The sequence below is a fragment of the Phasianus colchicus genome, chromosome 10 (genome assembly GCF_987193195.1).
Source record: "Phasianus colchicus chromosome 10, bPhaCol1.hap1.1, whole genome shotgun sequence".
Classification (NCBI taxonomy): Eukaryota; Metazoa; Chordata; class Aves; order Galliformes; family Phasianidae; genus Phasianus; species Phasianus colchicus.
In genome coordinates, this window is record NC_143445.1 from 19842833 (window position 1) to 19866678 (window position 23846).

Here is a 23846-nt window from a genome sequence, read left to right on the forward strand (position 1 = left end):
CTTAGACACAACCCGTACCAAGTGGAAACATTCTCACTGATTTCAGAATCTTTGAAGGAGAATTTAAATGAATTTAGGAAGATATTAACTTTGTTTCAGAGATGGATGGGATTAAGAGGTCAAACTGGAAAGTAAAAGAGCAGAATGCAGCCTGAACCTGAGAGACCAATCACTTGTTTTCATAGATTTTTAAGCAAGGAGGTGCCATTATAAACATCGTTTCTGACCTCCTGGGTATTGCAAGCCAGGAAATTTAATCTATAATTCTTGCATTAGAGGAAACTACTCTGCTCTGTTTCATAAAATGGTTGTCTTGTTTGTTTTGCTGGGTAATATTTTACTTTCTCAGGGTGTAGAATATCAGCCATTAGAAGCCACTCTTGGCCTACTGTTCTGTAGATTTATTTTGAACATTTTGATACGTATTGTATAAGCAAAGGCTTCATCAAACAAAAACTACTGAAAACAGCATAGTCACTGCAAATTCCATTCTATCACTGCACAGAGCTTATCTATTTTACTTTATTTTTTTTTCCTCTTACAGAGAGCTTTCTTTTATCTCCAGAGGCTGATCCCACTTAGACCCCTCCTATGCCTGGTTTTGCCATAAATCCAGAACAATAATCCCCACTGTGCTGAAATATTCACAAGAGGAATATCACCACTGTTATTTAAGGAATGCCACAAAAAAGAAGACAAGGAAATGCGTGGAGCTCAAGTCTCGGGTAAGCTCACAAGGGAAAGAAATGCATTTTCAGAAAACTACTTCCAGCTGATGAAACAGGAGGTCAGAGTCCTGTCCAAAAGTCAGAAGGTAAAATAGGTGGAAGAAATTGCTGAGATAGGTGCTTTGTAAGAGCTTCACAGTCGTCATGAACACACAGCCGTGTTTCCCACATACAGAACATCTCCTGATTGTTTCTGCGTGGAGAGTCACAACTTCAGTGAGAGCTTTTGTATCCTCCCATTTATTTGCAGTGAGAGATATGCAATCTCAGAGAATTTTGGCAATTGGATGATTTTATTTAATCACACGGTGTATTTAGATGTCAAGAAATTTTCTTTAGATAAAAGCCATGTGAAATTATGTCTGATAGATGGTATACGATACGTTGCCAAAGAGTTAAAAATAAGTAATTCCCATGATAAATACCTCATATTCCTTCTTCAGTCCTTAGCTGCAATGCTGCAGTGAAGTCACTTTTCTAGATAACAGATTTTCTAAGCCGTTTTGCAGATACCACATAGTAGAGGTTTAGTCTTTAACATCTATTTCAGATGCTCAAGTTGCTTTTAAAGCTTTTGTGGGTTTGAAATAACGTCGTTTATTGTGGCACTGTTGGCTTAGCTGCTGCTTAACTGCCATGTTCAAACATCATGTTTTGTTCAATCTGATTTGCACTGCCCACACTCATGGAAGAACTTCTGTGGCATTTCTGCAATCGCCACTTTATCTTAATTATAATAATAAGTAATTTGCGAATGGTATTGAGGTGGAAAAATAAACACAGTAAAAAGAAAAATCCCAGATAAGTGCATTACCAGAAAGATCCACTATTGGTTGTATCATCAAATGTTAATTGTGTTGGATTTTTTAAATAAGCATTTCACGCCAAACAATATATTTAACTCACTCAAAAATGTGTATCAAAATAAAGAGTCAGCTGCTGTGAGGAAAGAATGAAAATACTGGAAAACACAAATTTGTTTCATGTGGAATAAACCAAATAGATACAGAGTAAGAATTCAAAATCCCTAAGATATAGTGTTCATATATTTGAATTTACCATACTTTCGTAGAACTCAGTGGCTGGCTTTCCTGGGACAGTGCCAGGAGTCACAGAAGTACCAGTTCTTGTTTAGGAATCTTTTCCATACATCCCTAACTCCTAACTAAATATCCTCTTAAAATCCCTCATGCTTTCAAGCTGATGAGATGTTGTTCCTTCAGTTGCTATAAGAGCATTCAGATATCCATGGTAGCTGGGATTGCTTATGAAAAATAATTTTGTAAAGGCAGTAGATGTTTTAGACTGATTTGATAGTATAAAGTCATAGAATCATAGAATGGCATAGCTTGGAAGGGACCTTAAAGATTATCTAATTTCACCTCCATTGCCATGGACAGAATTGTTATCCATTAGATCAGTCTGCAGCCCCATTCATCCTGACCTTGAATGCCTCCAGAAATAGGTCATCCATTTGTCCATTTCTTCCAGCACCTCACCACACTCTGAGTAAAGAATTTCTTCCTCAAGTCTAACCTAAATTTCCCCTCAGTTTAAAGCCATTCCCCTTTGTCTTATCACTCTTAGACCTTCTAATGCACATAAATTTGTTCTTCAGGAAAGACATTAAACAATACCTTTAGGTTATTCTTGCTTTTTACTTCCTGTAAATGGGGAAGTACTACTTACAGACTATGTTGTTTTACCATATCTATGCATAACAGAATTAATTGGCTTGAGAATCCCCAGGAAGCTAGGTTTGCATTACCAGAGACTGGATAACGTACAGATTTGCTGGCATTAAGTGGCATGCAGAGGTCACTCAAACCATAGAGTTTTATGAAAAATCCAGAAATAGATTACCATTACCACATGGGAGGACTGGTAGTAGAACCTCATAATATTCTGCTAGAGTAACTAAGAGCTTTAATGTTCAATTTTCCAATTATCAATAATTTTTTTCTCTGCAAGCAGCTGATGAATTATGATGTTGGTAAAAATCTGAAATGAAATTTTTGAGATTTTAAAAGTGAGTTCTCAAGAGTTATGATGCTTTTGAAAAATGCAAGCCTGCAGTAGAAAGACTGACTTGACTCCGAGGAACTCTGGTGTTGACATCAGCAGGAGCAAATGGGCAGCAGCAAGTGCTGAGCTGCATGCCTGCACTACTAATATCGCCAGTAAAAACTAATGGTGTGGCAATGAAAAGGAAAAGTCCTGTCCAGATTTCCAAATCTGAATGCGTAAATTTAGCAGAACCGAGTTCTCCTTTGTTCAAAATAACTGAAAAATGCAAACACTAAAAAAAATCTCTGAAGAAAGGCAGGACCAGTTTCCTTTTGGAGAAAGGTTGTATTTCAGCATAAAATCCAGCAAGTGGGAGTAAAGCTAATTACCTGCAGGGCATATCAGAACATTGAATGGCTCAGGAATCCAAGTGTAGTCCATGTGCTGGTTTAGCTACACTGCATTTTCCAATCAAAGGACACTGGAAATCCATATATTTAATATTTGAACATTTGTTTTTGATCTTTTTTTTTTTTTTTTTTTCATGGAAGAGCGAAACAAGAGAAACAAGAGGGAAAAGGAGGATGGCAGCACTTAGAGCCTGTAGAGGCAGACAGCTGTTGGCTATCAAGGGAGAGAATAAGCACCTATGTGTCTTTCTGTGTATATTTCTTATGACATCTGTGGCTCATGGGACAGAGGCATTTTGGAGCACTTCTGTGGGCTCTAATCTTGCCTAAGCAATTAGTGTTGTTAGCACCCTGTGCATGTGTTTATTCTGCTCTTGCACCCCTCTTTTCAGTCCTCCACAACTATTTGCTGAATCCATTCCAGAAGTGTGACAAATCATTGCTACAAATGAATTTTAAAATAGAATTTTGTGTTATATTTGGAAACCAGAAATGAGAAGCAAGCATGAATGCCTGAATCCTGAGTGCCCCTGTGTTCATAGAAGGCTCCGTTCCCTTTTTGGATGCAGGTGTGTTTGGGAAGAGGCAACTGCACATCTGAGTACCTCACCCTGAGAAACCTGGGGGGCCAGGGAAGTGTAAGCCTGGCTGACACAGTGAAGTACCCAATGAAGGATGAGCTCTGTGTGTTTTACTTCTGGTTTATGTTTCCAGGTGAGTTAATAATTTCAGTTAATCTACATCCATTGGGTATTGTCTGTGTGTCTTTCGGGCAGAGTGATGCTTTGGTCACGTCTGGACTATGCTAGTGGAGCTTAAAGCTTCTACTGTCCATGAATTAGAAGAATCAATCTCTTTGAACACATTTTAAATTGATCCTTGATTCGACCACACAACTCTTGGATAAGGTACCCTACTATTAGTCAATTTGACTTGAAAAGATGATGATCCAAATTAAAATGGAAACCTGACCTATATTGAGCAGCTGTATTCTGCAGAGTGATTTTATTATTGTTATTATTAGTAGTAGTGTGCAGCTCTGTTTGTGAAGTCCTTGCTGTGAATACTAATGTCTGTGCCCAGGGCTGCATCCAGAATTCCTAACTCAGGCATTTGCATTAACGATCAGCAGTCTGTAATATGGCCTTAATCCTAGCTTCAAATGGCTCAGAATCTCCAGCACAAAATGCTCCTGTATCCCCTGCTAATAAGAATTTAGCAGAGACTAACAGTTACACAAAAACTGCCTGGTAGCTCGAGGGGACTGATTTTCCTGCATCAATTGCCTCGTCAGTTTTAATTGTAGTTTGAAGTCACCACAAAAGCTTTGAAAAACTACAGGTTATGGGTAAGGTCCTGCATTCCCAAGGGCAGGGGTTGCATTCAGACACCTGGCTGGCAAGGGTGACTTCTTGTGTACCTGCAAGCACACAGACAGTATGGCATCACTGCACATCTCTGGGTTTATGCAGCACTGGCACAACATTTGCACAAGTGACAATTAAGGAAAGGTATTGGATGCTTTGAACATAATTACTGATTTTGGTTAATTTTAAGCCAAATTTCAGTAGTTTGTATGAGTATGGAAGAGATGAAACCTTACTGATGTATCTCAGGTGTTCTTTCTGTATTTGTTACCCTTGCAGGAAATGTGTGCTTAGTCTTATATTTCAATAATTATCTGTGTTATTAATAAGAGAAACCAATACATCCTAGATGTCAAATATCTCCTGGTTTCAGACTCTCCCACACATGCAGTTTTACGACCAAATCTCATTTCTAAATTCAGCAGATTTCAGCCAATAATTAAATTTTCATGGCTAAATTATAACTAGCCACTTCCCCTTATCCCTTGCCAAAGAAGATTTGTAATGGGAAAATTGACAAGTCAGGACACTTAGAAATTTATATCTGAAAGCTCCATTGTGTCAGCTTCTTCAGAGCAGACTTAATGTGATTGCCTTGTCAGCTGCATCAATAATAGAGGGCAAAGATCAATCTGTAATGAAGGCAGATGAGATAACTTTTCCTAAGTGTAGAACTGATTCTTTCCCAGTATCTAGTAGCTGCAATTACAGTGGTCATGCTGGGTATTGCTCTTCAAATACCCTGTAGACTTGTAGTTTGAAATAGCCAATGACAAATAAAACTCAACTACCATAGAAACACGTTACTCGTGAAACCTTGCAGAACAACTAGGTCATATTTTGGTATTTTAGAATAAAACTTTTATTTATAAAGTGTAAAATACACTTCATTATATCTTTCTTTCAATATTTCTAACAGAAGTCTACTAATGTAGGTATATTTTTTTTAGAAGAAAATAAAAGTGTAGATCTATCATTGAAAGTTACTGGTATCTTCCGTATTTTTTTTCTGAGAAAAATCCATATTTCTAATGAAAAGTTGTTGGTTTTTTTTTACTGTGGTCTGCGCTGTGACAGCCACTTGGGTGACTGCTCCACTGTGGAGCTGCAGGTCATGGAGGAGATAGGTCTCCTTCCCCTGTGCTAAAAGGAGCTAGGAAAAGAATTCTCTATAGGAGTATTTCCGCCAGAAAAGTTTCCACTCGGGACACCTGAAATACTTCTTTGGAAGACTGGAAGGTTTAACTTTTCATTTCTGTTCTCTAAAATCCTGTTCAAGTTCTGTGTCATACAAACCTGCTTATACGAGCTATAATATCTTGAAGGAAATAATGTCTTTTCATGATATGGTAGGCCTTTGGGTTTGGCTAATAAAGACACCTTGCAGTTTCAAATTGTACCACCTTTTCTTCTGAAGAATCCGAGAGTTTGATAAGCAATAGTTTGGAAGAACCACTCCGTTGTACCTGAAAGCTGAAGCCAATGATTTCTCTTGAGAAGAGCCTACAAAGCAGAATGAAAAGAGAAGACTGAGGGCAACTGCCTGCTCCTCCCAACATGACAGATGAGTGATCACATTATTAAGTCACAAGCTGCTTCATATTAACAGATGCAGCTCTTTTTTTTTTTTTTCCCTTAATCTTCTAGAATATGTCCTCACCCGCTATTTTCTCCAACAATTTTTGGTAGAGTTTTGCTTCTCATTGCTGATTATCCTATTTTGGATTTGTCTTTTGCACCATGATGGTGTACGCAGAGTACTCTGGGATTTAGATGAGCTGTCAAATAATATCAATGAACATTAAGAGCAAATTGCTGAGACACCATGAGGCACAAGCTGGAGACGATCTCCATAAACAAGTCAGAAAATGTTTTCAAAAAAGTAATGCATTCGGTTAACTGAGGTTCAGTTGATGGAAGTCTGAGTGATTTTAGAGAGAAACAACCATATCCATCAACTTGTTTTGAATGAGTGATTTATCTGTTTGGATTTGAAAGCACAGCCCTTTGCATTTGAACAACTCGCTCCTTATTTCCCTTATAATGAAAAGTGATTTAAAAAGGCAACCTTCAAAAAACCATGGTATTAAAATGGTATGTGTTCAGTGCCTTCATCTCTTGTAAGCTTTTAATCCAGCATGTCTGAACAGTGCTCCCACCACTACCACATTGCACACCTTTGTTTTAAGGTGCTGCTCTGAACTCCCTACTGACTGCATGAAGCTCACACCTCAGCAGTCAGACCCTTACAGTAACAACAGGTAATGTCTTTTAGTTTGACTTCTAGGAGACATCCTTGCCTGGTGATGTCACATCTAAGGGGAGCATCTCTGGGTTCAGAAGTGATCTGCAATTGAGCACTGCTGGGTGAAAGTGGTTTCTAGATGAAATTAATCTCTTATTGAACATGGGGAATATTCAAAACTATTATCTCTTAAATGGATTATTGCAGCATGATGCTGAACTTCACTGGGGGGAAAGGCAGTAATGAGAACTATCTTAGCTTTCCCTGTGCCTGCCTTTGAGAGGGAGCAGCTATCTAGGGCACCTTGGAAAGCAATAAAAGCAAATTAGTTGATGAAATTGTTCTCTGCTGTGTGCAATACAATTTTTTCTTCAGTAGTGAGTCTATGTACAGGAGGAATGAATGCCTGAAAATAACGTTAGGAGAGGTTTTTCCAGGCAATGTTTTTAAGACTTCTGGTGTGTTGCAGCATGCACTGATGAGTGCAACAGGGCTAGCTGAGGGCTGAACTTTTGTTCTACAGAAATTGCCAAGACCTGGGGCTAGAACCTTTGCAGTAGCAGAGATCAATTAGAGGCAATGATCTCTTCTAAACCCTCTTTAAAATCAGTAGTCTGGAGGAGGACAAGAGGTTAATTGCTGCAAACAAGTAATAACAGAGTAATAAATGCTGACAGTGTGTAAGTGTGTACTTCCCCACCCATGCTTAACTTAGTGTAGTCCCTGCAGACAATGTCACATGCTTTTGGTACCGCATCTGTCCTACAAAGCTCTCCACTGGTGTGGTTAAAATGCTTGATTGTAACTTGGAGGCAGGTGATGATGGATAGTGAAGAAGAGAAGAGCTCAATTCCTCACTGAAAGAAGGGATTGTGTAGGAAGGCTCTGGTTTTGTGGAAAGCCAACCTGAGCCCAGTTGAGTGTTGTTATCAAGCTGGTTGATCTCACCTAGGATCAGATCTAGAAGGCTATCAATGTCAAATGTGGTGTGTAACATCTAGTGAATTAGAGATTAAACCTGTTCTGATGCTGTTTTTCTTGTTATTATTCTACAATATAACTGTAAAGAAATATTTCCATTACAAGTGTAGCTTTCTTCTGGGCTGGAAGGGAAATAAGGGATACGACTGTAGAACTTTCCATTTTTTTCTTGAGGATACATTGAAAATTGAGCTACACTGAAACATGATGTAATATTTTGTTTTACAATTTTTTTACTTTGGTATGCTTGGATACTACAGGTGAAAATCATCAACTTTCATTAAATTGGACGTCTTCAAGTTTTTACTCCTGAAAAACTACTTTTCATTAAAATATATGGAATTGTCTCTGAAAAAGAATACAGAAGATATCAGTAACCCTCAGTTATAGATCTAAAAGCTTTTTTCTTTGAAGAAAATATGCCTACGTTAGTAGACTTCTGTTAGAATTTTAAGTATGAAGGAAAGGAAACAGGCTACAATGAATTTCAAAAAGTTTGTTTTTGGTCATGTACCAAATATGCTCCTCAGAAGTCGTTATTTCACAACAAGGTCCTCTCACTTTACAAATTTTCAATATGAGAATCAGTTCAGAAATGTGAAATGAAACCTTTTCATTTTTTTGCTCCCATACTGTCAATAGGGTGAGACTGAAACTTGTATGAGAGCCTCCTTTGAGGCCAAGAAAGTCAATATGAAGACTTCCCAGTCTTCAGTGCATTGAAAGAGTTGAAGCAGCAGCACAAAAAGTAGAAGTTTTCTTCCAGGCATGTCTGGAGGTAATGGCCGTGCAATACTTAACAATTTGATTATGCTTCTCACAAAACTGTTTTTAAGGAGTTTTCTGTAGTGGCTCTCAGAAGTCTGATCTGTGCACTGCCCTTATACTCAAAAAACTTTTCATGGGTGTACTTGCAGTTAATTTCCTGATACTATGGATTAAGAACAAACAAGATTTCTTACCGCCAAACTGACTTTAATTACATGGAACGCTTTTCACAGCCATGCATAATTTTAAAAAAAATTCATTTGGGGAACTGGCATTTTACAGAAGCAAGCTTTCAGAGTGGATGGCAATTTAATACAAAGTATGTGAGTACTTAAAGTTAAGTGAATAGGAGTTCTGGCATCTCAGCTACTTCTCCTATGCATCTCTACAGAAAGATACTTGTCTGTTGATGTCCAAACACTTCATTATTTCCATGTTCCATGCTCCATACTTAACAGCAAATTATGTCTATTTACTCCATTTAATTTATTTTGTGCTTTGGTAGGAAATGATGAAAACAAATTTTGCCACAGCCTAGTGAAGAAGCATAGAAATTGGATTGTGACATAAAGAGATTTTTAGCCATGTTTGGCATGTGTAGGAGACTGCTTTTTCAGAAACAATTCTTATTTAGATTTTCAGATATTATCAAAAAAGTCTGAAATTCTTGTCAGTGAAGTTCTTAAAGCCTAGGACAAGAGATATGGGAGTTTGTAGTGAGAAATGTCCCTGAGAGCCATGTTCTGAATGGATTCTGAACTGATACCAAAATTAGACCTCTCCATTTTTGTGACAATCAAAAGACTATATATTTATATACAAATATGTATATAAATTCAGCTATGTAGATGAAGGAAGGGAAAATGTGTTACATCTGTGACTGAAAGGGAGAATGAGCGTATGATGGAGTCATAGCCTGATGAGCTTAACTTGTCCAGGTGACAGAGCACAGAATGAAGAAATGTAATCACTGAAGAGTTGTGAGAGTCCTGATTTTCTCATTCCTCTGTGGAGTTTTTGGATGAGTATAACGCTATTGTCCTTTCTGAAAGAATGCCTTATTTCTTAAGGCACTGAAGAAAGGCTTTTGTGCTGATCAAATTGTTCACAAGATAGCCACTTCCTTTGCTATTAAGAAAAGTTATAATTGTGCACCTTTTGAATGTCTTCAAATGATTTTCTTCAGCAAATAAAAACTACTTTTAATTTTTAATACATTACGAAAGAGTTCAAGGAGAAAAACTGAGAGTTGTACCTGTTAATGCTAAACAAGTTTTATTGCTTTTGTGATTTCAATACATTTAGTGATTTAAAAACCAATACTTACATTATTCTGAGGTGGCCAGATGGCCAGCTAGTGTGTGGCTGTGCTCTCTCCTCCAGACCTTGTGTAGTTCTGTTTCTGTCTTGATCTTGTTTGCTTCGGTTGCATAGAAGCCAAAATAGAGGAGTGGTATGTAGAAAAACAAAGCAAACAAAGCAGCATACATTTAATTTCCTACTCTATAAGGCCAGTGGCTCCCACTTCCCAGCAACTGCAGACTATGCCTCATCAGGCATAGTCTTCATTTTCATAGTTTCATCGTCTCTGCCTATTGCTTTCATTTGCTGTCATCTGGAGAAGAAAAAAAGAGATTGCATGTCTCTCTGTATAATACATACAAAAATACAATTATCATGAAATATTCCATTCATTAGCAAGGAGTATTTTAGTGTTGGTTTCCTATGCAGGGCTGCAGAATCTAGCTCTGGGCATGACAGGTTTGCCCAGTGTGAAAACTAAAGGAAAAGCTCTGTGAACTTGTGGCTTTACAGTATTTTCCTTACAGCATAAGTTTACAAATGCTACCATCAGGAAATCAGCTCCAGCTTCAGCTAAACCAATTAGGCCAGTAAAGCAGGCCAGTTTGTAACAGGCAGTCCTGAGTAAACTGGAATTAGGATTAAAAAAGGATATCCCAAAGAGGATTAGACGTAAGTGAATATGGCTTTCACATTCTTAGGGTGGCTTAGGGTGTCACAGTGTACTGTCGTTTAAGTCCAAATTGCCAGGTTTCATTTTGTGGTGCAAAGTAATGCGAGTTCCCAAGGAGAAAACTGGGCAAAATGAGGTTCTTCTGGAGCAGGAGGGATCATCTTATTTCATGTCTCTTCCCATTCTAGCCAGTGGACCAATAACTTGGTATGCTATTTTTAGGGACTATCCCTCCTTATTAATGCAGTAATGCAGCAAGATAATTACACCATGTTCTTTATTTTATTTCCCATTCTGTCAGCAACAAAAGATGCTGTAGAGCAGATTGTAAAATAAGCCTTGAAGTTTATTTAGCTTTGTCCTGCAGGGCGTGGAGCAAAGTTACAGAGAAGGGCAGGGGGAGGGAAATAAGTCATCATTGGCTTAGATCTGCTATGTTTCTATATCAAAGGTAATTTTAACATATGAGAGCAATTCTGCCCTCTTTTGCAAATGCTCTGCAAAGTGTAGGGCTTTTAAAAATGTGAATATATGTCTAATAGAAAGACTTGAAGTGGCAGTAAAGCTTGATGGCAATGTCTGAGATGATCACAGTAATGGCACAGTTTTTACCTCTGGGTCACCACTCCAAATCCAATCTAGGTCATTAATGATGCAAAGTCACTGCCACCTTGTGAATGTCGTCAACTGACACTCAAAATGTTAAGTATCCTGTTCTACAATCAATACATGAAAAATCTTTGCATCAATTTTCTCTATGATCAGTGAATAGCTCATTGTATCATTCCTCACTCATAACCTCTAATTTTATCACCTCTCATAAAAATCATCAGCTGTCAAGGATATGTCAATATCTCATGGCTAACAAGTCTTCATCTTTTGAAAGCTCATGGTCAGTAGGATGAGCCAAATAATTTATTTGTCTTGAATCCTATATATATATTACTTGTTGTTGTTGTTTTATGTTAACAGGAAATGTATTTTCCCTTACTTCAATGTGGAGGATTTTCAGTGCAATTGTTATTCACAGCCAGGAGGTAAATAATTAAAATCAGATAATAATTTTCATCTTTAGCAATATATTGTGTCCATCCTGTGTTTCAAGATATGAAAGACAGTGACCATTAGTCTGATTATAACAACGCTACCATTTATAATCCAATAAAATACCAGAAAATCTTATTAATAATATGCCTAAATTATATATGTATAGTACATATAGTATATATATATATACTTCTATCATCCCTCTAGGTCCAAATGTCAATAGTTTCAGTCTTAAAGAACAGTTTAAATAGCACCATTGTTGTCCTGTTGTAAAAGTCCCTGCTGAATCTTGAGTCATTTTCTAAATGTGAGAAACCTTTGGGCCCAAATCTCTGTTGCCTAAAAATAAGGAAGGATAGCTGCTAACAAACATAAGGAAGGAACTGAGCAGTGTTTAGATATTAACAAATAATTATATCTTTAAAGTAGGAGTTCTTAAAAGACACCAACATAATCAAGATCAACACTATTTTCTTTTTTCTTCATATAGAGAAACTTTCCTCCTTTTTCCTCTCTTTTCCCATTTACTTTTCTTTGTTGTTGTTGTTGTTGTTGTTGTTTGGAGACCTGTAGTGATTCTAAAGTCATTTCTTAATGGGATTATTCCCTCAACTCTAGCTTTCCAATTTCTTTCCCTCTTAGCACTGTTCTGTTGTGACTTCTTGTGGTTAGAGCGATTGTCTTTACAGAACTCAAGCTTTTCCCATCCCAAGTGCAAGCCAGCCTGAAAATGGAGAGCTAATAAAAACCTTGTTCCGAATTCAGGTTGTGAACTGGATGTCAGCTGTTGGAACTAAAGGGCATTTGAGGTGAGTACTTCCATTGTCATATAGAACAAAGCCATTTTTAAAGTAGAGGGTAAGATCTCTGTGCAAAGTGATGCTTGGGAATCGTTTATGAGTTCAGTTGTGCATGCAAAACAAGGTTAATATCTGTGCACATTGATAACTAGGCCTCTAGGTAACAATTCCCATGCGTGCATGATGTATAGTTTCTGTAGGACTTGCATATATATAAAATAACAAGAATTCAAATGCCCTTTTGCATTTGCTACAAAGAGAAAAGATGATGGGTAGATGGATGGATCTACACGACTGTTCTTGTTCAGAAAACTGTGTAGTAAAAAAAAAGTGTATCTGGCCCCGAGTAATTGAAATAACTTTCCAATCTTAATAACTATTGGGCAGATGGCTTCAGGTACAGAAAAAACAGTAAAACTTGAAAGTTACAGATTTTCTGCCTAACAGTGACAATCAATACAGCAGGAGGGAGCCTGTCAGTTCTCGTCTGGACACATTTCCATTGAAGCTTCTTTTTTAGTAAAAAGGAAATAAAAACAACTATTATGATTTGCTGATATTTTGATGGCTGCCTTAGTTTCTCCTTCCAGGTTGTTCAGAAATGTTAAAAATCTGCCTGACGAGCTTTTTTGCAGAATGAATGACTTCCTTTTTGTCTCCTGTGCTATCGGGCCTCTGCTGATCTAAGCATGAGCCATGTGTTCCTTGTACCCCAGGCTCCCTCTCACACAGACCAGCAACCCTTAGATCAGCTCAGAGCAATGAAAACTGTGTTGGGCCAGGGGAGCCATCCTTTCTGCAATGAGAAACAGCCTTTTTTTAAATAATGTTGCTGCCACCAGCCTATCCAAACCAACCTTGAAGCTTCCTTCAGGGAAACAAATACAAGAACGTTGAGATTATCTTGAAAAATGCTGGCAGTGGATGGGAGATGTATGTTGAGTGCCACATGGAAATATCCCAGAGATTCTTCTATTATTTAATGTTTGCAAATGAACAGCTTGGATTATTATTTTTTTTGTTTTCTTTTAGCACGTACAGTTTCTTCTGATTTTTCTGTTTTTTGTATATAAATGAATGGATATAATGGCAGCAGCTGAAGCAATTTCCAAGAAAAAGCAAGAGGAATATGATTTACTCTGAGATATAATGAGGGATAGACTCCTGCTTTCATAAATTCAGGGTAAGTACTATTGTAGCTACTCTAATCAACATCCTCCAGGGCAGCCTGCACTGGGGCTGCCCTGTAAAATGGTAGAGTGCAGCCAGGAGGAAAAATCACTGCTGCTCACTGAACTGCTGCCATAGGATCACATGCTTCAGACCTGAGGTCCCGCTACCAGTGGCGGAAGTCTTGCCATCTATACAGCTTCGCTGGGCTGATAATCAGTCCTGTGCAGTGCTACTGATTGGGTCCCAGGCAGTACATCTGCAGCACTGTGCAAGATGCTGATTGACAAATATGGGAGTAGGGTTGCAGGAAGAGAGCAGAATGCTAAGGCAGAAGCTATGAGAAAGTCTACTTGAACCAGGAATTTCCATTGTCAAGTAAGTCGAGTGTCTTAGAAGCATCAAAGTAAAGACTGCTGAAGATGTTTGATTCTATATTGTGGATCAGAGGAAATGTGACAGTTTGTCTTGGTAATACTCACCAGAATGTTTTTTGTGATATTGAGAACTGTTTTGCCCGAAGGCATGAATTTCAGATGAGCTGTATTCGAATAATATTGAGATGTGGGGCTGAATCTCAGGAAAAAAAAAAAAAAAAAAAAAAAAAAGAGAAGAAAAGGCAGAGAAATTTTGTAATGTAGATAAATAGAACAAAATGGGATTTACATGAGAAGTTTTATTAAATTTGGAATTGGCTGTTGGAGCAGAAAGAGAGAGCTAAGTAAAAGCATGAAGTTAACTAAGGGAAAAATGAGTTTGAAGCAGGAACAGAACTCATATTCATCTTTGCCAGAGCAGCAAAGACTGTGACCTTGAGCTGCTGGACGTGCCATTTGCACGCACACCTTGCATTGGCCTGGGAGAAACTTGTGCAAATGCAGAGATTGCCTTTATTTAAGAGCAGCTAACCCAGAACTGCCATGGACCGTGTGCTGCCATTTACATTGTTATTCATTCTGCTGAGAAACTGGGCAAGCGAGCTGCCATGGATCCCAGGCTCCTGAGACTGATGTTTCTAATATCTGGAGTACCTGCAGTTGGTCTCTCCATGCCTAGCAGAGGGCAACTGGACACATCATTGGGATGTTACCCCCTTTGGGCTGACTTGGGGAGGGTCTCTCTTCAGCTCAGACCGATCAGCTGGGGAAGGTGGCACTGCTGATCTGTGGCGAGTCATAAAATAATTGGGGGTGGAGGAAACTTCTGGAGGTCATTTAGCACAGCCTGCTGCTCCATGCTTCGTGTTCTTCATTGCTGATGGTCAGGCAGTTATCCTTCACTGCTAAGTGCTAAGGGAGATAAGCAAGGTGGTAAATGTGTGCAGAACAGTCTAGTGACACTTTAAGGGAAGAAAAAAAAAAACCAAAAACAAACGTAAACCTCTTGTTTAGTCACACTTTCCACCAGTAAGCTATTCTGTGGCACTTTCTTGCTGGTATACTTCATTCTGATGATTCTCTATGGGCTCATTTTTTCTGCTCCCACAACATATTTTTTCCTTCCTGCTCATTTGCAGACCTGGTATCTCTTACTGTTTTTCTTGTACAACATCCTGTTCCTTATGTCCAGACTTTCTCTCTCTCTCTTTTTTTTTTTTTCTTCCCCACTCGTTAACTGTAATTATAAGCCTTTTTAATGAGTTTTAATTCGGTTTAGGGTGTTTTTTATGTGACTAACTGCAATCCCTCTGCTGGTCTAATTTCATACAGTATATTTAATTGAGTCCCTTTCTTCAAGTATACAGTTTGCAAAAATGTGTGTCAAACCTCATCCCTAACTGTAAATTGTGTTTTATTCCCAGTCTTCTGCTTAGATTCTTATTTGCATTAATTTTTTTCTCCACTAAAATCCTGGCACGTACAGTTTAACCACTCCAGCAAATTAATTCCTGCTATACTTAATGCCACATGCAGAAAAGCCTTCATGGGTCTCCAAACTGTTCATTTCAGCCATTCTAAAATTAGTTCCCTCTTATTAATTGGGGAGTCATTGCATTCTTGAGAAGACAGAAAGCTCTCCTGCAAGCCACATTAACTGGACAGATGTTCTGAAATAGGTTAAATATTACCCAGTAAGCGCCGATACAGCTCATCAGTCATGTCACTGCAACAATCACTCTTTCCATAATCTAATGCAAGCTAAGAAATGAGAAAGGCAGTCTAGGAAGTGATGAACTGATGTTGTAGACAATAGTTTTCTATTTAGAGTAGATTCATGTCTTAAAATACCTGGAACGATTTCATCATCCATGCTTAGAGGATGACCCTCCTACCCCTACCTTGTGACTATCAGCACTGCTGTGCAAAAGGAGGGAACTTGGTGTGTAAATTATTGCTGTTTTGCAATAGAGCTGTGCAAAGAAAGTCATTACCTGTTTACAGATGGAGAAAGAAAAGAAAGAATCTATCTGGGCAAAATCATCCTGTGGACACTGAGTACATGGCCAAAGAGTAGACTAAGTCTTTCTTTCAGGACTTTGGATCTCCCCAGTGTAACTACATTCTGCAAACAGTCAGCTCATTAACTTGGCCACCTCTGTCCCTTTCTTCAAATGTTTCTTGTTCACAGCCTCTCAGATGGGATAAGAAGGTCTCAGGATATATATTTAGATTGTCAAAACAAAGAGACTTAGAAAAGCCTAGGAGCAGGCAAGATGCATCTCACAGACAATTGCTAGTGTTTCCTTATTAAATTCTTCATTATAGTTTATGCCATGTCAGTAGCTACACGGTGATAAAGCAAATGACACAGGTATCCTGACAGCCAATTTCAATGACCAGAAGGCAAAAAATGCCAAGTTCCCTTTCTTTAACAGCTAGACGAATGATGTTTGATCAAAGAACAGAATCTAAGCATCATGGTACTTACCTAGCCCATCATGAATAGCCTCAGGAAATAACTGGAACTCTCAGTTTTATAAAGAGATGTTCAAGACCATTTAATCTTTTTCATTCCACTTGAATTCTTAAGCCTTCCAAGACCAATCACAGCATGTGCAGGCAAAATCCCAAGCATTTAAAATCATGTACACAAAAATAGAACTTGAGCAATGCATTTTCAATCTTTAATTCTTGGGTCCCTTTGAAAAGGCTGCTTGCTGAGTCAGTGCTTGTATTCTCTTAGCCTCACTGGTAGAGGCTTCTGGTACGTGTATGTGGCCAAAACAAGATGTGACAGCAGACTTAAAGATAAAGCAGTGAAGTTTAGGACATCCATGGGCATCTCAATATATTTTTACATTTACTTCCAGAACTAAGTGGCCCAAATACTTGATTGGATTTGGGGATGGGATGGTATTGCCTGGGAAAGTTGGCTTCTAGGACATTACTTGTACTGTTAACGAAAAGTGCCACTTTCTTAAGGATCACTCTAACTTCATACCAGGGAATCATTTTGTTGTCTTGGCAAGTTCACTGAGAGAGTGATAATGGGGCAAATGTTAGAGGTTTCCGTATGAAGAATGCCATGGCAGAGCTTTGATGAACCAAAGCAGCTAAAAGAAACATTTAAGATTTCAGACTTGCAGCTTTTTAAAATTCTGATTGCTCTTAAATGACAACAGAAATGCTTGAAAGGTAAATGTTGCAAAAAATGGCTTTGTTTTTATTGATAAAGTTGCTTGTGTGCTTTACAGTTCCTGTTAAGAAGTCAGACTTTTCACTGAGAGCAGTGAGATCAGGAGGGTCAGTTTGATGGGAACTGCAATTTGCTTCAAACTGATGAGCAGTTCTAGCAAAAACTGAAAAAGTCATTTTTGAAAGCAACATACGCTCTAAGAAAAAATGCATTATACTATCAAAATACAGCAGTCAGATGCTATATTTGATGCTATAATGGACAATGATGGCATCGTTGCAGCAATTGCTTCTCTTTATTAACGACAGCACTAATATTATTACACTTCTCTTCTGAAACTAACTGCACATTCATGAAGTTCAAAAGCTGTTTAAGCAATTTTCACAACTCAGAATTTCTGTAATCAGATTAATCTTACTAACCATGAGTTGATTTAGAAGTTTCCTATACTCGGTTAAAAAAATAACCTTGTTTATCTTACAGAAATAATGCTGTTGAACTGGTCTCGAACTTTTCTGCAGCTGAGTGCAATGGCATTCACTTTAGTGAGATTTCATTGTTGTCTTTCTTTTTATTGCTTCTTTCTCAGCAGCCAAGTCATGAATTCTTTAGCCACTCAACTCAAGCTCACTTAATGTGAAAAAATCTGTATGTGTTTTGTTTAAAACAAAGCTGAGCAATAAATTAATTAAATCATAGTGTTGAAAATAAGAAGCTTTTGCTAGTGTTAGCATATTTTGATTAGCTGCATGATCAATAAAGAGAAAAATAGAAGAATAGTCACAAAATCTGTTGAGGTTAATTTTTTCCACGAACAATTCAATTTTCAAGAAAGTTGCAAGCAAACAAGACTTTTGAACCACTTCAGTCTACTTTAAATCAGAAACTACGGTCTCCATTGGGATTTCTGTATTTCATTGTTCTGTCAAAAATTAGGTGAAAAGAACTGAAATAGAATGAGAGACCTGAATTAACAAAAACTTATGTGTCTTATGTGTTACAGAAATAAATTTCCCTGACTCTAAACAAGCATTTTAGAACCCCCAGCAGGATTTTGATGTTAGCTTATGGAAAAGTAAATGTTTGCTCAGCTCCATCTTCAAACACTTTCAGCATTTTGACCACTGTGTGTAGCACTCATCTGAAATCTTTCTGTGCTACTTTTAGCTACTCTGCTTCCATGGCGTATTGAAATGAATTATAGAGGTATGTGTGATTCTTTTTGGCTATTTTTTCTGCTATCCCATCTGAGATCTGTGGGATTCCTAACAGGTGAAAAGGGATTTGGGACTAGAAGAGACCAGCTTGCACATCAAGTTATGGCGTGCTCTGTAGTTGCAGCAACTGGGTAATATATGCTTGGACCATTAAAGGACTGCAGCATATCCACTATTTACAGTTTAAGATCACACAGGTCGGGAACTGTTCTCAAAAGCTCTGCTGCAACTGTGGTACAAAAGGCCAACAGCCACAGGAGAAGATCAGGGGAGATGAAGGGACTCGTCCTCACACTGTGCCATTGTATTAGCAGGGAATATTCAGGTGTCCAAATGATCTGAGAAAGGTCACAGAGGGTAGAGAAATACTTATATGATATTTTCATTCCGTGCCATTACAGCAGGATTTGAGATGTCACTTCTTAGAGGAAATCACATTAGGACGTAGAGTTCTTTATTGAAAATCAGAAAATTTGGATCATGCATGTAGCTAATTGATGTGCCCAGAATATTTTCCACTATTTCTGTTTTACTTGCCTGCACTTAAACCAATTTTATGTGCCCACCACACCGACATCTTCGAATGTGTAGTGCGAATTTTAATTCAGCAGGGTAAGACTGATAGCTTTTATAATGACAAAATTATTAATGCAAGTATTATAAAAATGAATATAGTTACTGTATTTCTTTGGAAAAAAAATCATTTTAGCATTAACCCTATGATGACGAGGCACAGTAGATCACAATATCTGTGGTATTATTTTGAATTTCAATTTAAAATCTAATTCATTATAGGTGAACTACCATTCCTTAAGGGTTAGCTGCCACGATTTCCTTATTCAAATCACACTGCACCTCCCTGATTAGTTGTTTGACCTCCTCTGTACTTACAATTGAAACCAGAATCCAAATGTAAGAAAAAAGCTTTCTGTAATCCATTTGGAAATGCGTGGCTTCTTGGGTCTGCCCATTATGCAGTGCACTACATACTCTGCACAAACATTACAAGCAGTTGTGAAAAAGATGAGGAGCTGTGTTCTCCAGAACTGCTTGGTTACCTTGCAGGGGAATGGGGTTATTCACAGCATAAGCCACTACTCGGTGAGGTTACAGCTTGGCCCTCAGACGGTAAGTCAGATTTCCTTCACTCGAGTATCACCAAAAGCTGAGAAGGAAGCAAGACAGGAGGGCATATAAGAACGTTGCTCAGTGCACAGGTTTTACTTATTTATTTATTCATTTATCTGAAAACAGATAACTGTGTTATCCTCAAACTCCCCCCCCCCCCCTACACATGGGGTGTGGGTATTTGATGACTCCTCTTCAGAGCACTGCTCCATCGGGGAGTCAGGGAGAAAGATATGGCTACAGCAGAAGTAAATTGATTGAATGCCATTTGGACAACACATCTTGTATATTCTTCAGTCAAAAGCCTAAATTGGGTAAGGTTATTTGTTTGCTAATCGTGTCCTAAACATGGTTGCAAGCTTTTATTTTTAATTGAATTCATTATTATATTGCAAGATAGCCAGTTTTAAAATAAGGTGCTTATTAAATCTGGTAAACGTTGCATTGCTGGGAGAAATAGTTGTGTAAGCAAGACGTGTTTAGCAGCACTTTTAGAGAGTATGGATAGGAATTTCTGTTAGAGAGTTGGTGTGACTTAAACACAGAGTGATGGATGCAGAGAAAACCGCCACCAAGAGCCTTTCCACTGCACCTTTCTTTCTTCTTGATTTTTCTTGACACAAAGCAGGAAACTTTCAACTGAGATTTCCATGTCTGGGTGTCTAAATCTAGGTGCTAGAATATTCTGATGTCTCAGAGGAGAGTGCCGTTGTGTAGGGTTGCATTTGTCCTGATAGATTGGATCATGAGGAAGTTTTCAGGTAGCAAAATGTGATGTAATGATATTTGAGAAGGGACCATCTTTCACAGGCTCAGGAGAAAATCAACTGAATTCTAAACTGGGAAATTACTATCCATATTTTATTAGCTGAAGTAATGACGGAAGAGAGAGATTTAGATGGTATTGTCTAAATCCCAAGGTAATTTATCCACTGGTTAACAATGTTCAGTAGAAGATACCTGTAGTAAGTATGTAAATCAAAAGGAGAGCTAAGAGAGAAAAGCTGCATATCTTACATAATAAGATTGCTGAATGGGAGTTACAGATGTTTTAGCATAAGTATGAAATTATTGGAATAAGTGAGACATGGCTGAATGAGAAAAATGATTGGGGATTTAAAACATCAAGAAATTACTGAAGAGATGTACAAAATGAACAGAGAGACATGGGAGTGCTATTGGACAGGAAAAGGTTTTATAAGTATGATTAAAAGATTAATGCATCAAATACAGATTGATACAGTGCATGCTTATAAAGGACAGAATTCTTACACAGTTGTGTCCCTGGAATTGTCAATTCAGTGGGAATAGCTGCAGAATCAAATGCCAGAGAGGAAGTGAAATTGATAAAACATGCCCCAATTTCTAAGATGCAAATTTAGTCTTATCCTTATTTGCTTGCTTATGAAAGTGTCAATACGCTGTATTAAAACAGTTAGCTCCAAACCTGTAGCAAGCCATTGCCTGGCTTAGAGCAGGAAAAAAGCATCCAAATCACGAAAGTTCCTAAGTTTCTGTCCGTTCTTGCTAATATTTGTGGACATGTTTCTCCCAACAAGGAGCTAGTCATTAGTTCTTGCTTGAAATCTCTTAGTTTTCAAGTCTGGCATAATAATGTTAATGCCAATAAAGGTAGCCTGTCTTCACGTTACTTAGTCTGTCACTTTATCACTTGCCAGAGAAGTCATCTTTTTAATTCACTTCAGTGAGAAACTTAATTGGCTTCTGTTTTGTAGACCATTTTCTTCAAATTTTTAAAAATTATTATGTATGTTAGGGTACACTTTCATTAAGTTCAGTTGTTAGAAACAGGATTATAATGTATGTGTATGTAAGTGCGTGTATATGTATGTATATATATACACAACCACATCACTTGTTATTTGTTACGGGTATGTATAAATGTAAATGTATCAGTAGAAACTCTTTGGAAGTAATAATTTAAGCCATAAAGAGGTCTGGCCCAGTTGTAGCCATTCAAAAAACAAGCTCAGCTTGCAATGAAAAGTGTATCTGTAGGTTTCTAGCGTAGGATGGGTAACAGCTGGTAATGCTTGCATCCCAGTGCATAAAGTTCTAAACAAATTCAGATGATTTTTCCAGCTGATCTCACATTAATCTCTCTAATTAAAAGTGGTGGTATGACGGAGGGGGTGGAGGGACAAAAACTCTTTCAGTAATGGATCAGCAACTAAAATAAACATCCTTCCCTACAAGTAGAAGTCAGTGAAGGAGATTAGGGTTGGTAAATTACAGGAACATTTTGGTAAAACCTTCTTACTCTCTCAGCTTTCTATCTTTTTCAGAGACACTAATGGTCCATTTGGATCATAGCATTATAAACAAGCTTTCTAACCGTTAAATACTGCATTCTCAGGCAGTGAAGTTGCAGCCCAAGTGTTTTTAGGGTTTTTATGGTTGATTTTGGGTTTTAAATACAAACATATATACATGCCTACAGGTATACAGGACCAAAAAAGTAATTGCTAGCAGAATCTTTCCCTGAATCACTGTATTTTTTTCTACCTGTTTTTACAATATGACATGCACTCCGTACATAAGATCTAAGAGAAAACTTAAAGGCAGACAACCATCTCCTTGCCATCTGTATAAGAATTATGATGAAACTGACAGCAGTACTAAAAAGGAAGCATTTCCAATTTTTGTGCTCAGAGCATACAATAACCAGTTTGCAAAATATATACAGTGCCTTCATAGGGCCTATTGGGCATACAGGCACAGCTTCCTGCCCAACCACCCTACACCCTGGTGCAAAGAGATGGTCGTGATGCAGAACCTTTTACTGCACACTGCTTGTGTCTTCCTGTCTCAGATCGATTTTTCAAAATCATAACTGTTCCTCAACTCATGAATAAATGTTTCCAGTTGGCACGATGATAACGTTAAGCTTCCTGGAGTGTCAGTTGTCCAATATTAGTGTATTTTCATGTGCTTAAAGTTCTCGTTTGTGCTTCCAAATGTTATTGAATAATAAAATGAAAACTACAGCAGATTTGTTGGATTGATTCGGTTCCCATGTGTGCAAAAAAGCTATTAAATACAGCCATTGTCAGCTAGCAGGTGTAAAACCACTATTTTGTTCAATTTAGTAATATTACAAAAATTTGGACTTACTCTATGGGGCATTGAAAAGGTAAAATTGCAAAGCAGGCATGCCGACTAGCTTGTGGAATATTCCAGAGGATTTCAGCTTTGGGAGTTTTCTTTTGTAAAAGTCACTTTACAGTTCCAGATTCCCAGCTGATGTAAAGCAGTTTGAAGTGACAGATATTTGAATGAATTGCAGCTGCACCCCTAGGTAATTTATACAGCATATGGCAAAGCTGTAGTATGTACAGGCTGCCATTAATTGCAGGTAAGCTCTATCAACTTGGTTTGTCTTGAAATGAAGTCTATCACTTCATTTCTCGTTTTTCTTTTCATCCCCCTTTGATTTCCCCTGCTTGTGCATCAGCTCTTTTCCCATTTGCTCTCCTTCGCATCTTGGTTTGCTTTTAAACAGTTTCCCCCATGCAGACATCTCTTGCACTTTCTGATTTTAATCTCTTATTTCTCCTGTTCTGCCAGTTCAACCGTGGCACTCTTGTATCAGTTTGATAGCAGTTGTTTTAACAAAATCAGTTGGTAACTTCATGTTCCTGAACCTGCTTTTTTTCTAGACATGAAACATCTTTCCCTTTCTCTTTTTCTGTTTTATCTTTGTTATAAACTGGTTCATATCAAATGATTGCCCAATCCATCTGTCCACTAGACTCTTTTATAATCTCAGAGAGATTTGCCACCAGGTTAACTCCATGTTCCAGCTGTTTCATTGTCTGGCTTTGACAATTAATCTCTCTAAGCACTTTAACTTCTTTTTTTTTTATTGCTTTTCTCTGTGGCTCATTATTTCCTCTAACACGCATCAAATTGTTGCGTTTTTTCATTTTTTTTCAGAAATAAAAACCTGACAGTGGCCTTTCAAGAACTATAAATATTGATGCTCTCTTGTTTCCTTCCCTTAGATGTTGACTTATGTGATAGCTCATACCGAAGTCTGTGTGCAAATACTCATTCTGGCATCAAAGAATTTTTAAAGTTGGTGACAAAGAAACTTGCGTGGTAATGGCAGGTCTGAGAAAGCTGGTGAGCTTTTCAGTAATACTTGTACTTCTTTCAGTGTCCCAATCATTTCCGTTTACTGGATGGGATAATTTTGTCAGTTAATATGAGAAGTCACATAAGCTGTTTGCTGGAAGAACAGAAAACATTGCGGACCAGCATGATATGGGAAGATTAGGATAAGAAAGATGGCTCAAAGAGTGTTTAAAATCTTGTGAGATGACTGCATAGCCCTCTTTCTATGCTGTGATTCCATCAACATTGTAGATGATCAAAAAGTAAACTGGCCAATGCAGGGATTTCTG

At 37.9% G+C, this 23846-nt stretch overlaps 1 long non-coding RNA gene across 2 annotated transcripts; it reads left to right on the forward strand.

Annotated features, from left to right (window-relative positions):
* The first annotated feature begins 552 nt into the window (after positions 1-552).
* LOC149916647 (uncharacterized) lies at positions 553-14061 on the forward strand. Of its 2 annotated transcripts, XR_016469475.1 has the most exons (4): positions 553-725; positions 3715-3859; positions 12294-12337; positions 13361-14061. It is a non-coding gene; the product is annotated as an uncharacterized LOC149916647 (long non-coding RNA). The 2 variants fall into 2 exon arrangements; XR_016469476.1 differs by lacking the exons at positions 12294-12337; positions 13361-14061 and adding an exon at positions 11454-11518.
* Positions 14062-23846: the final 9785 nt, after the last annotated feature.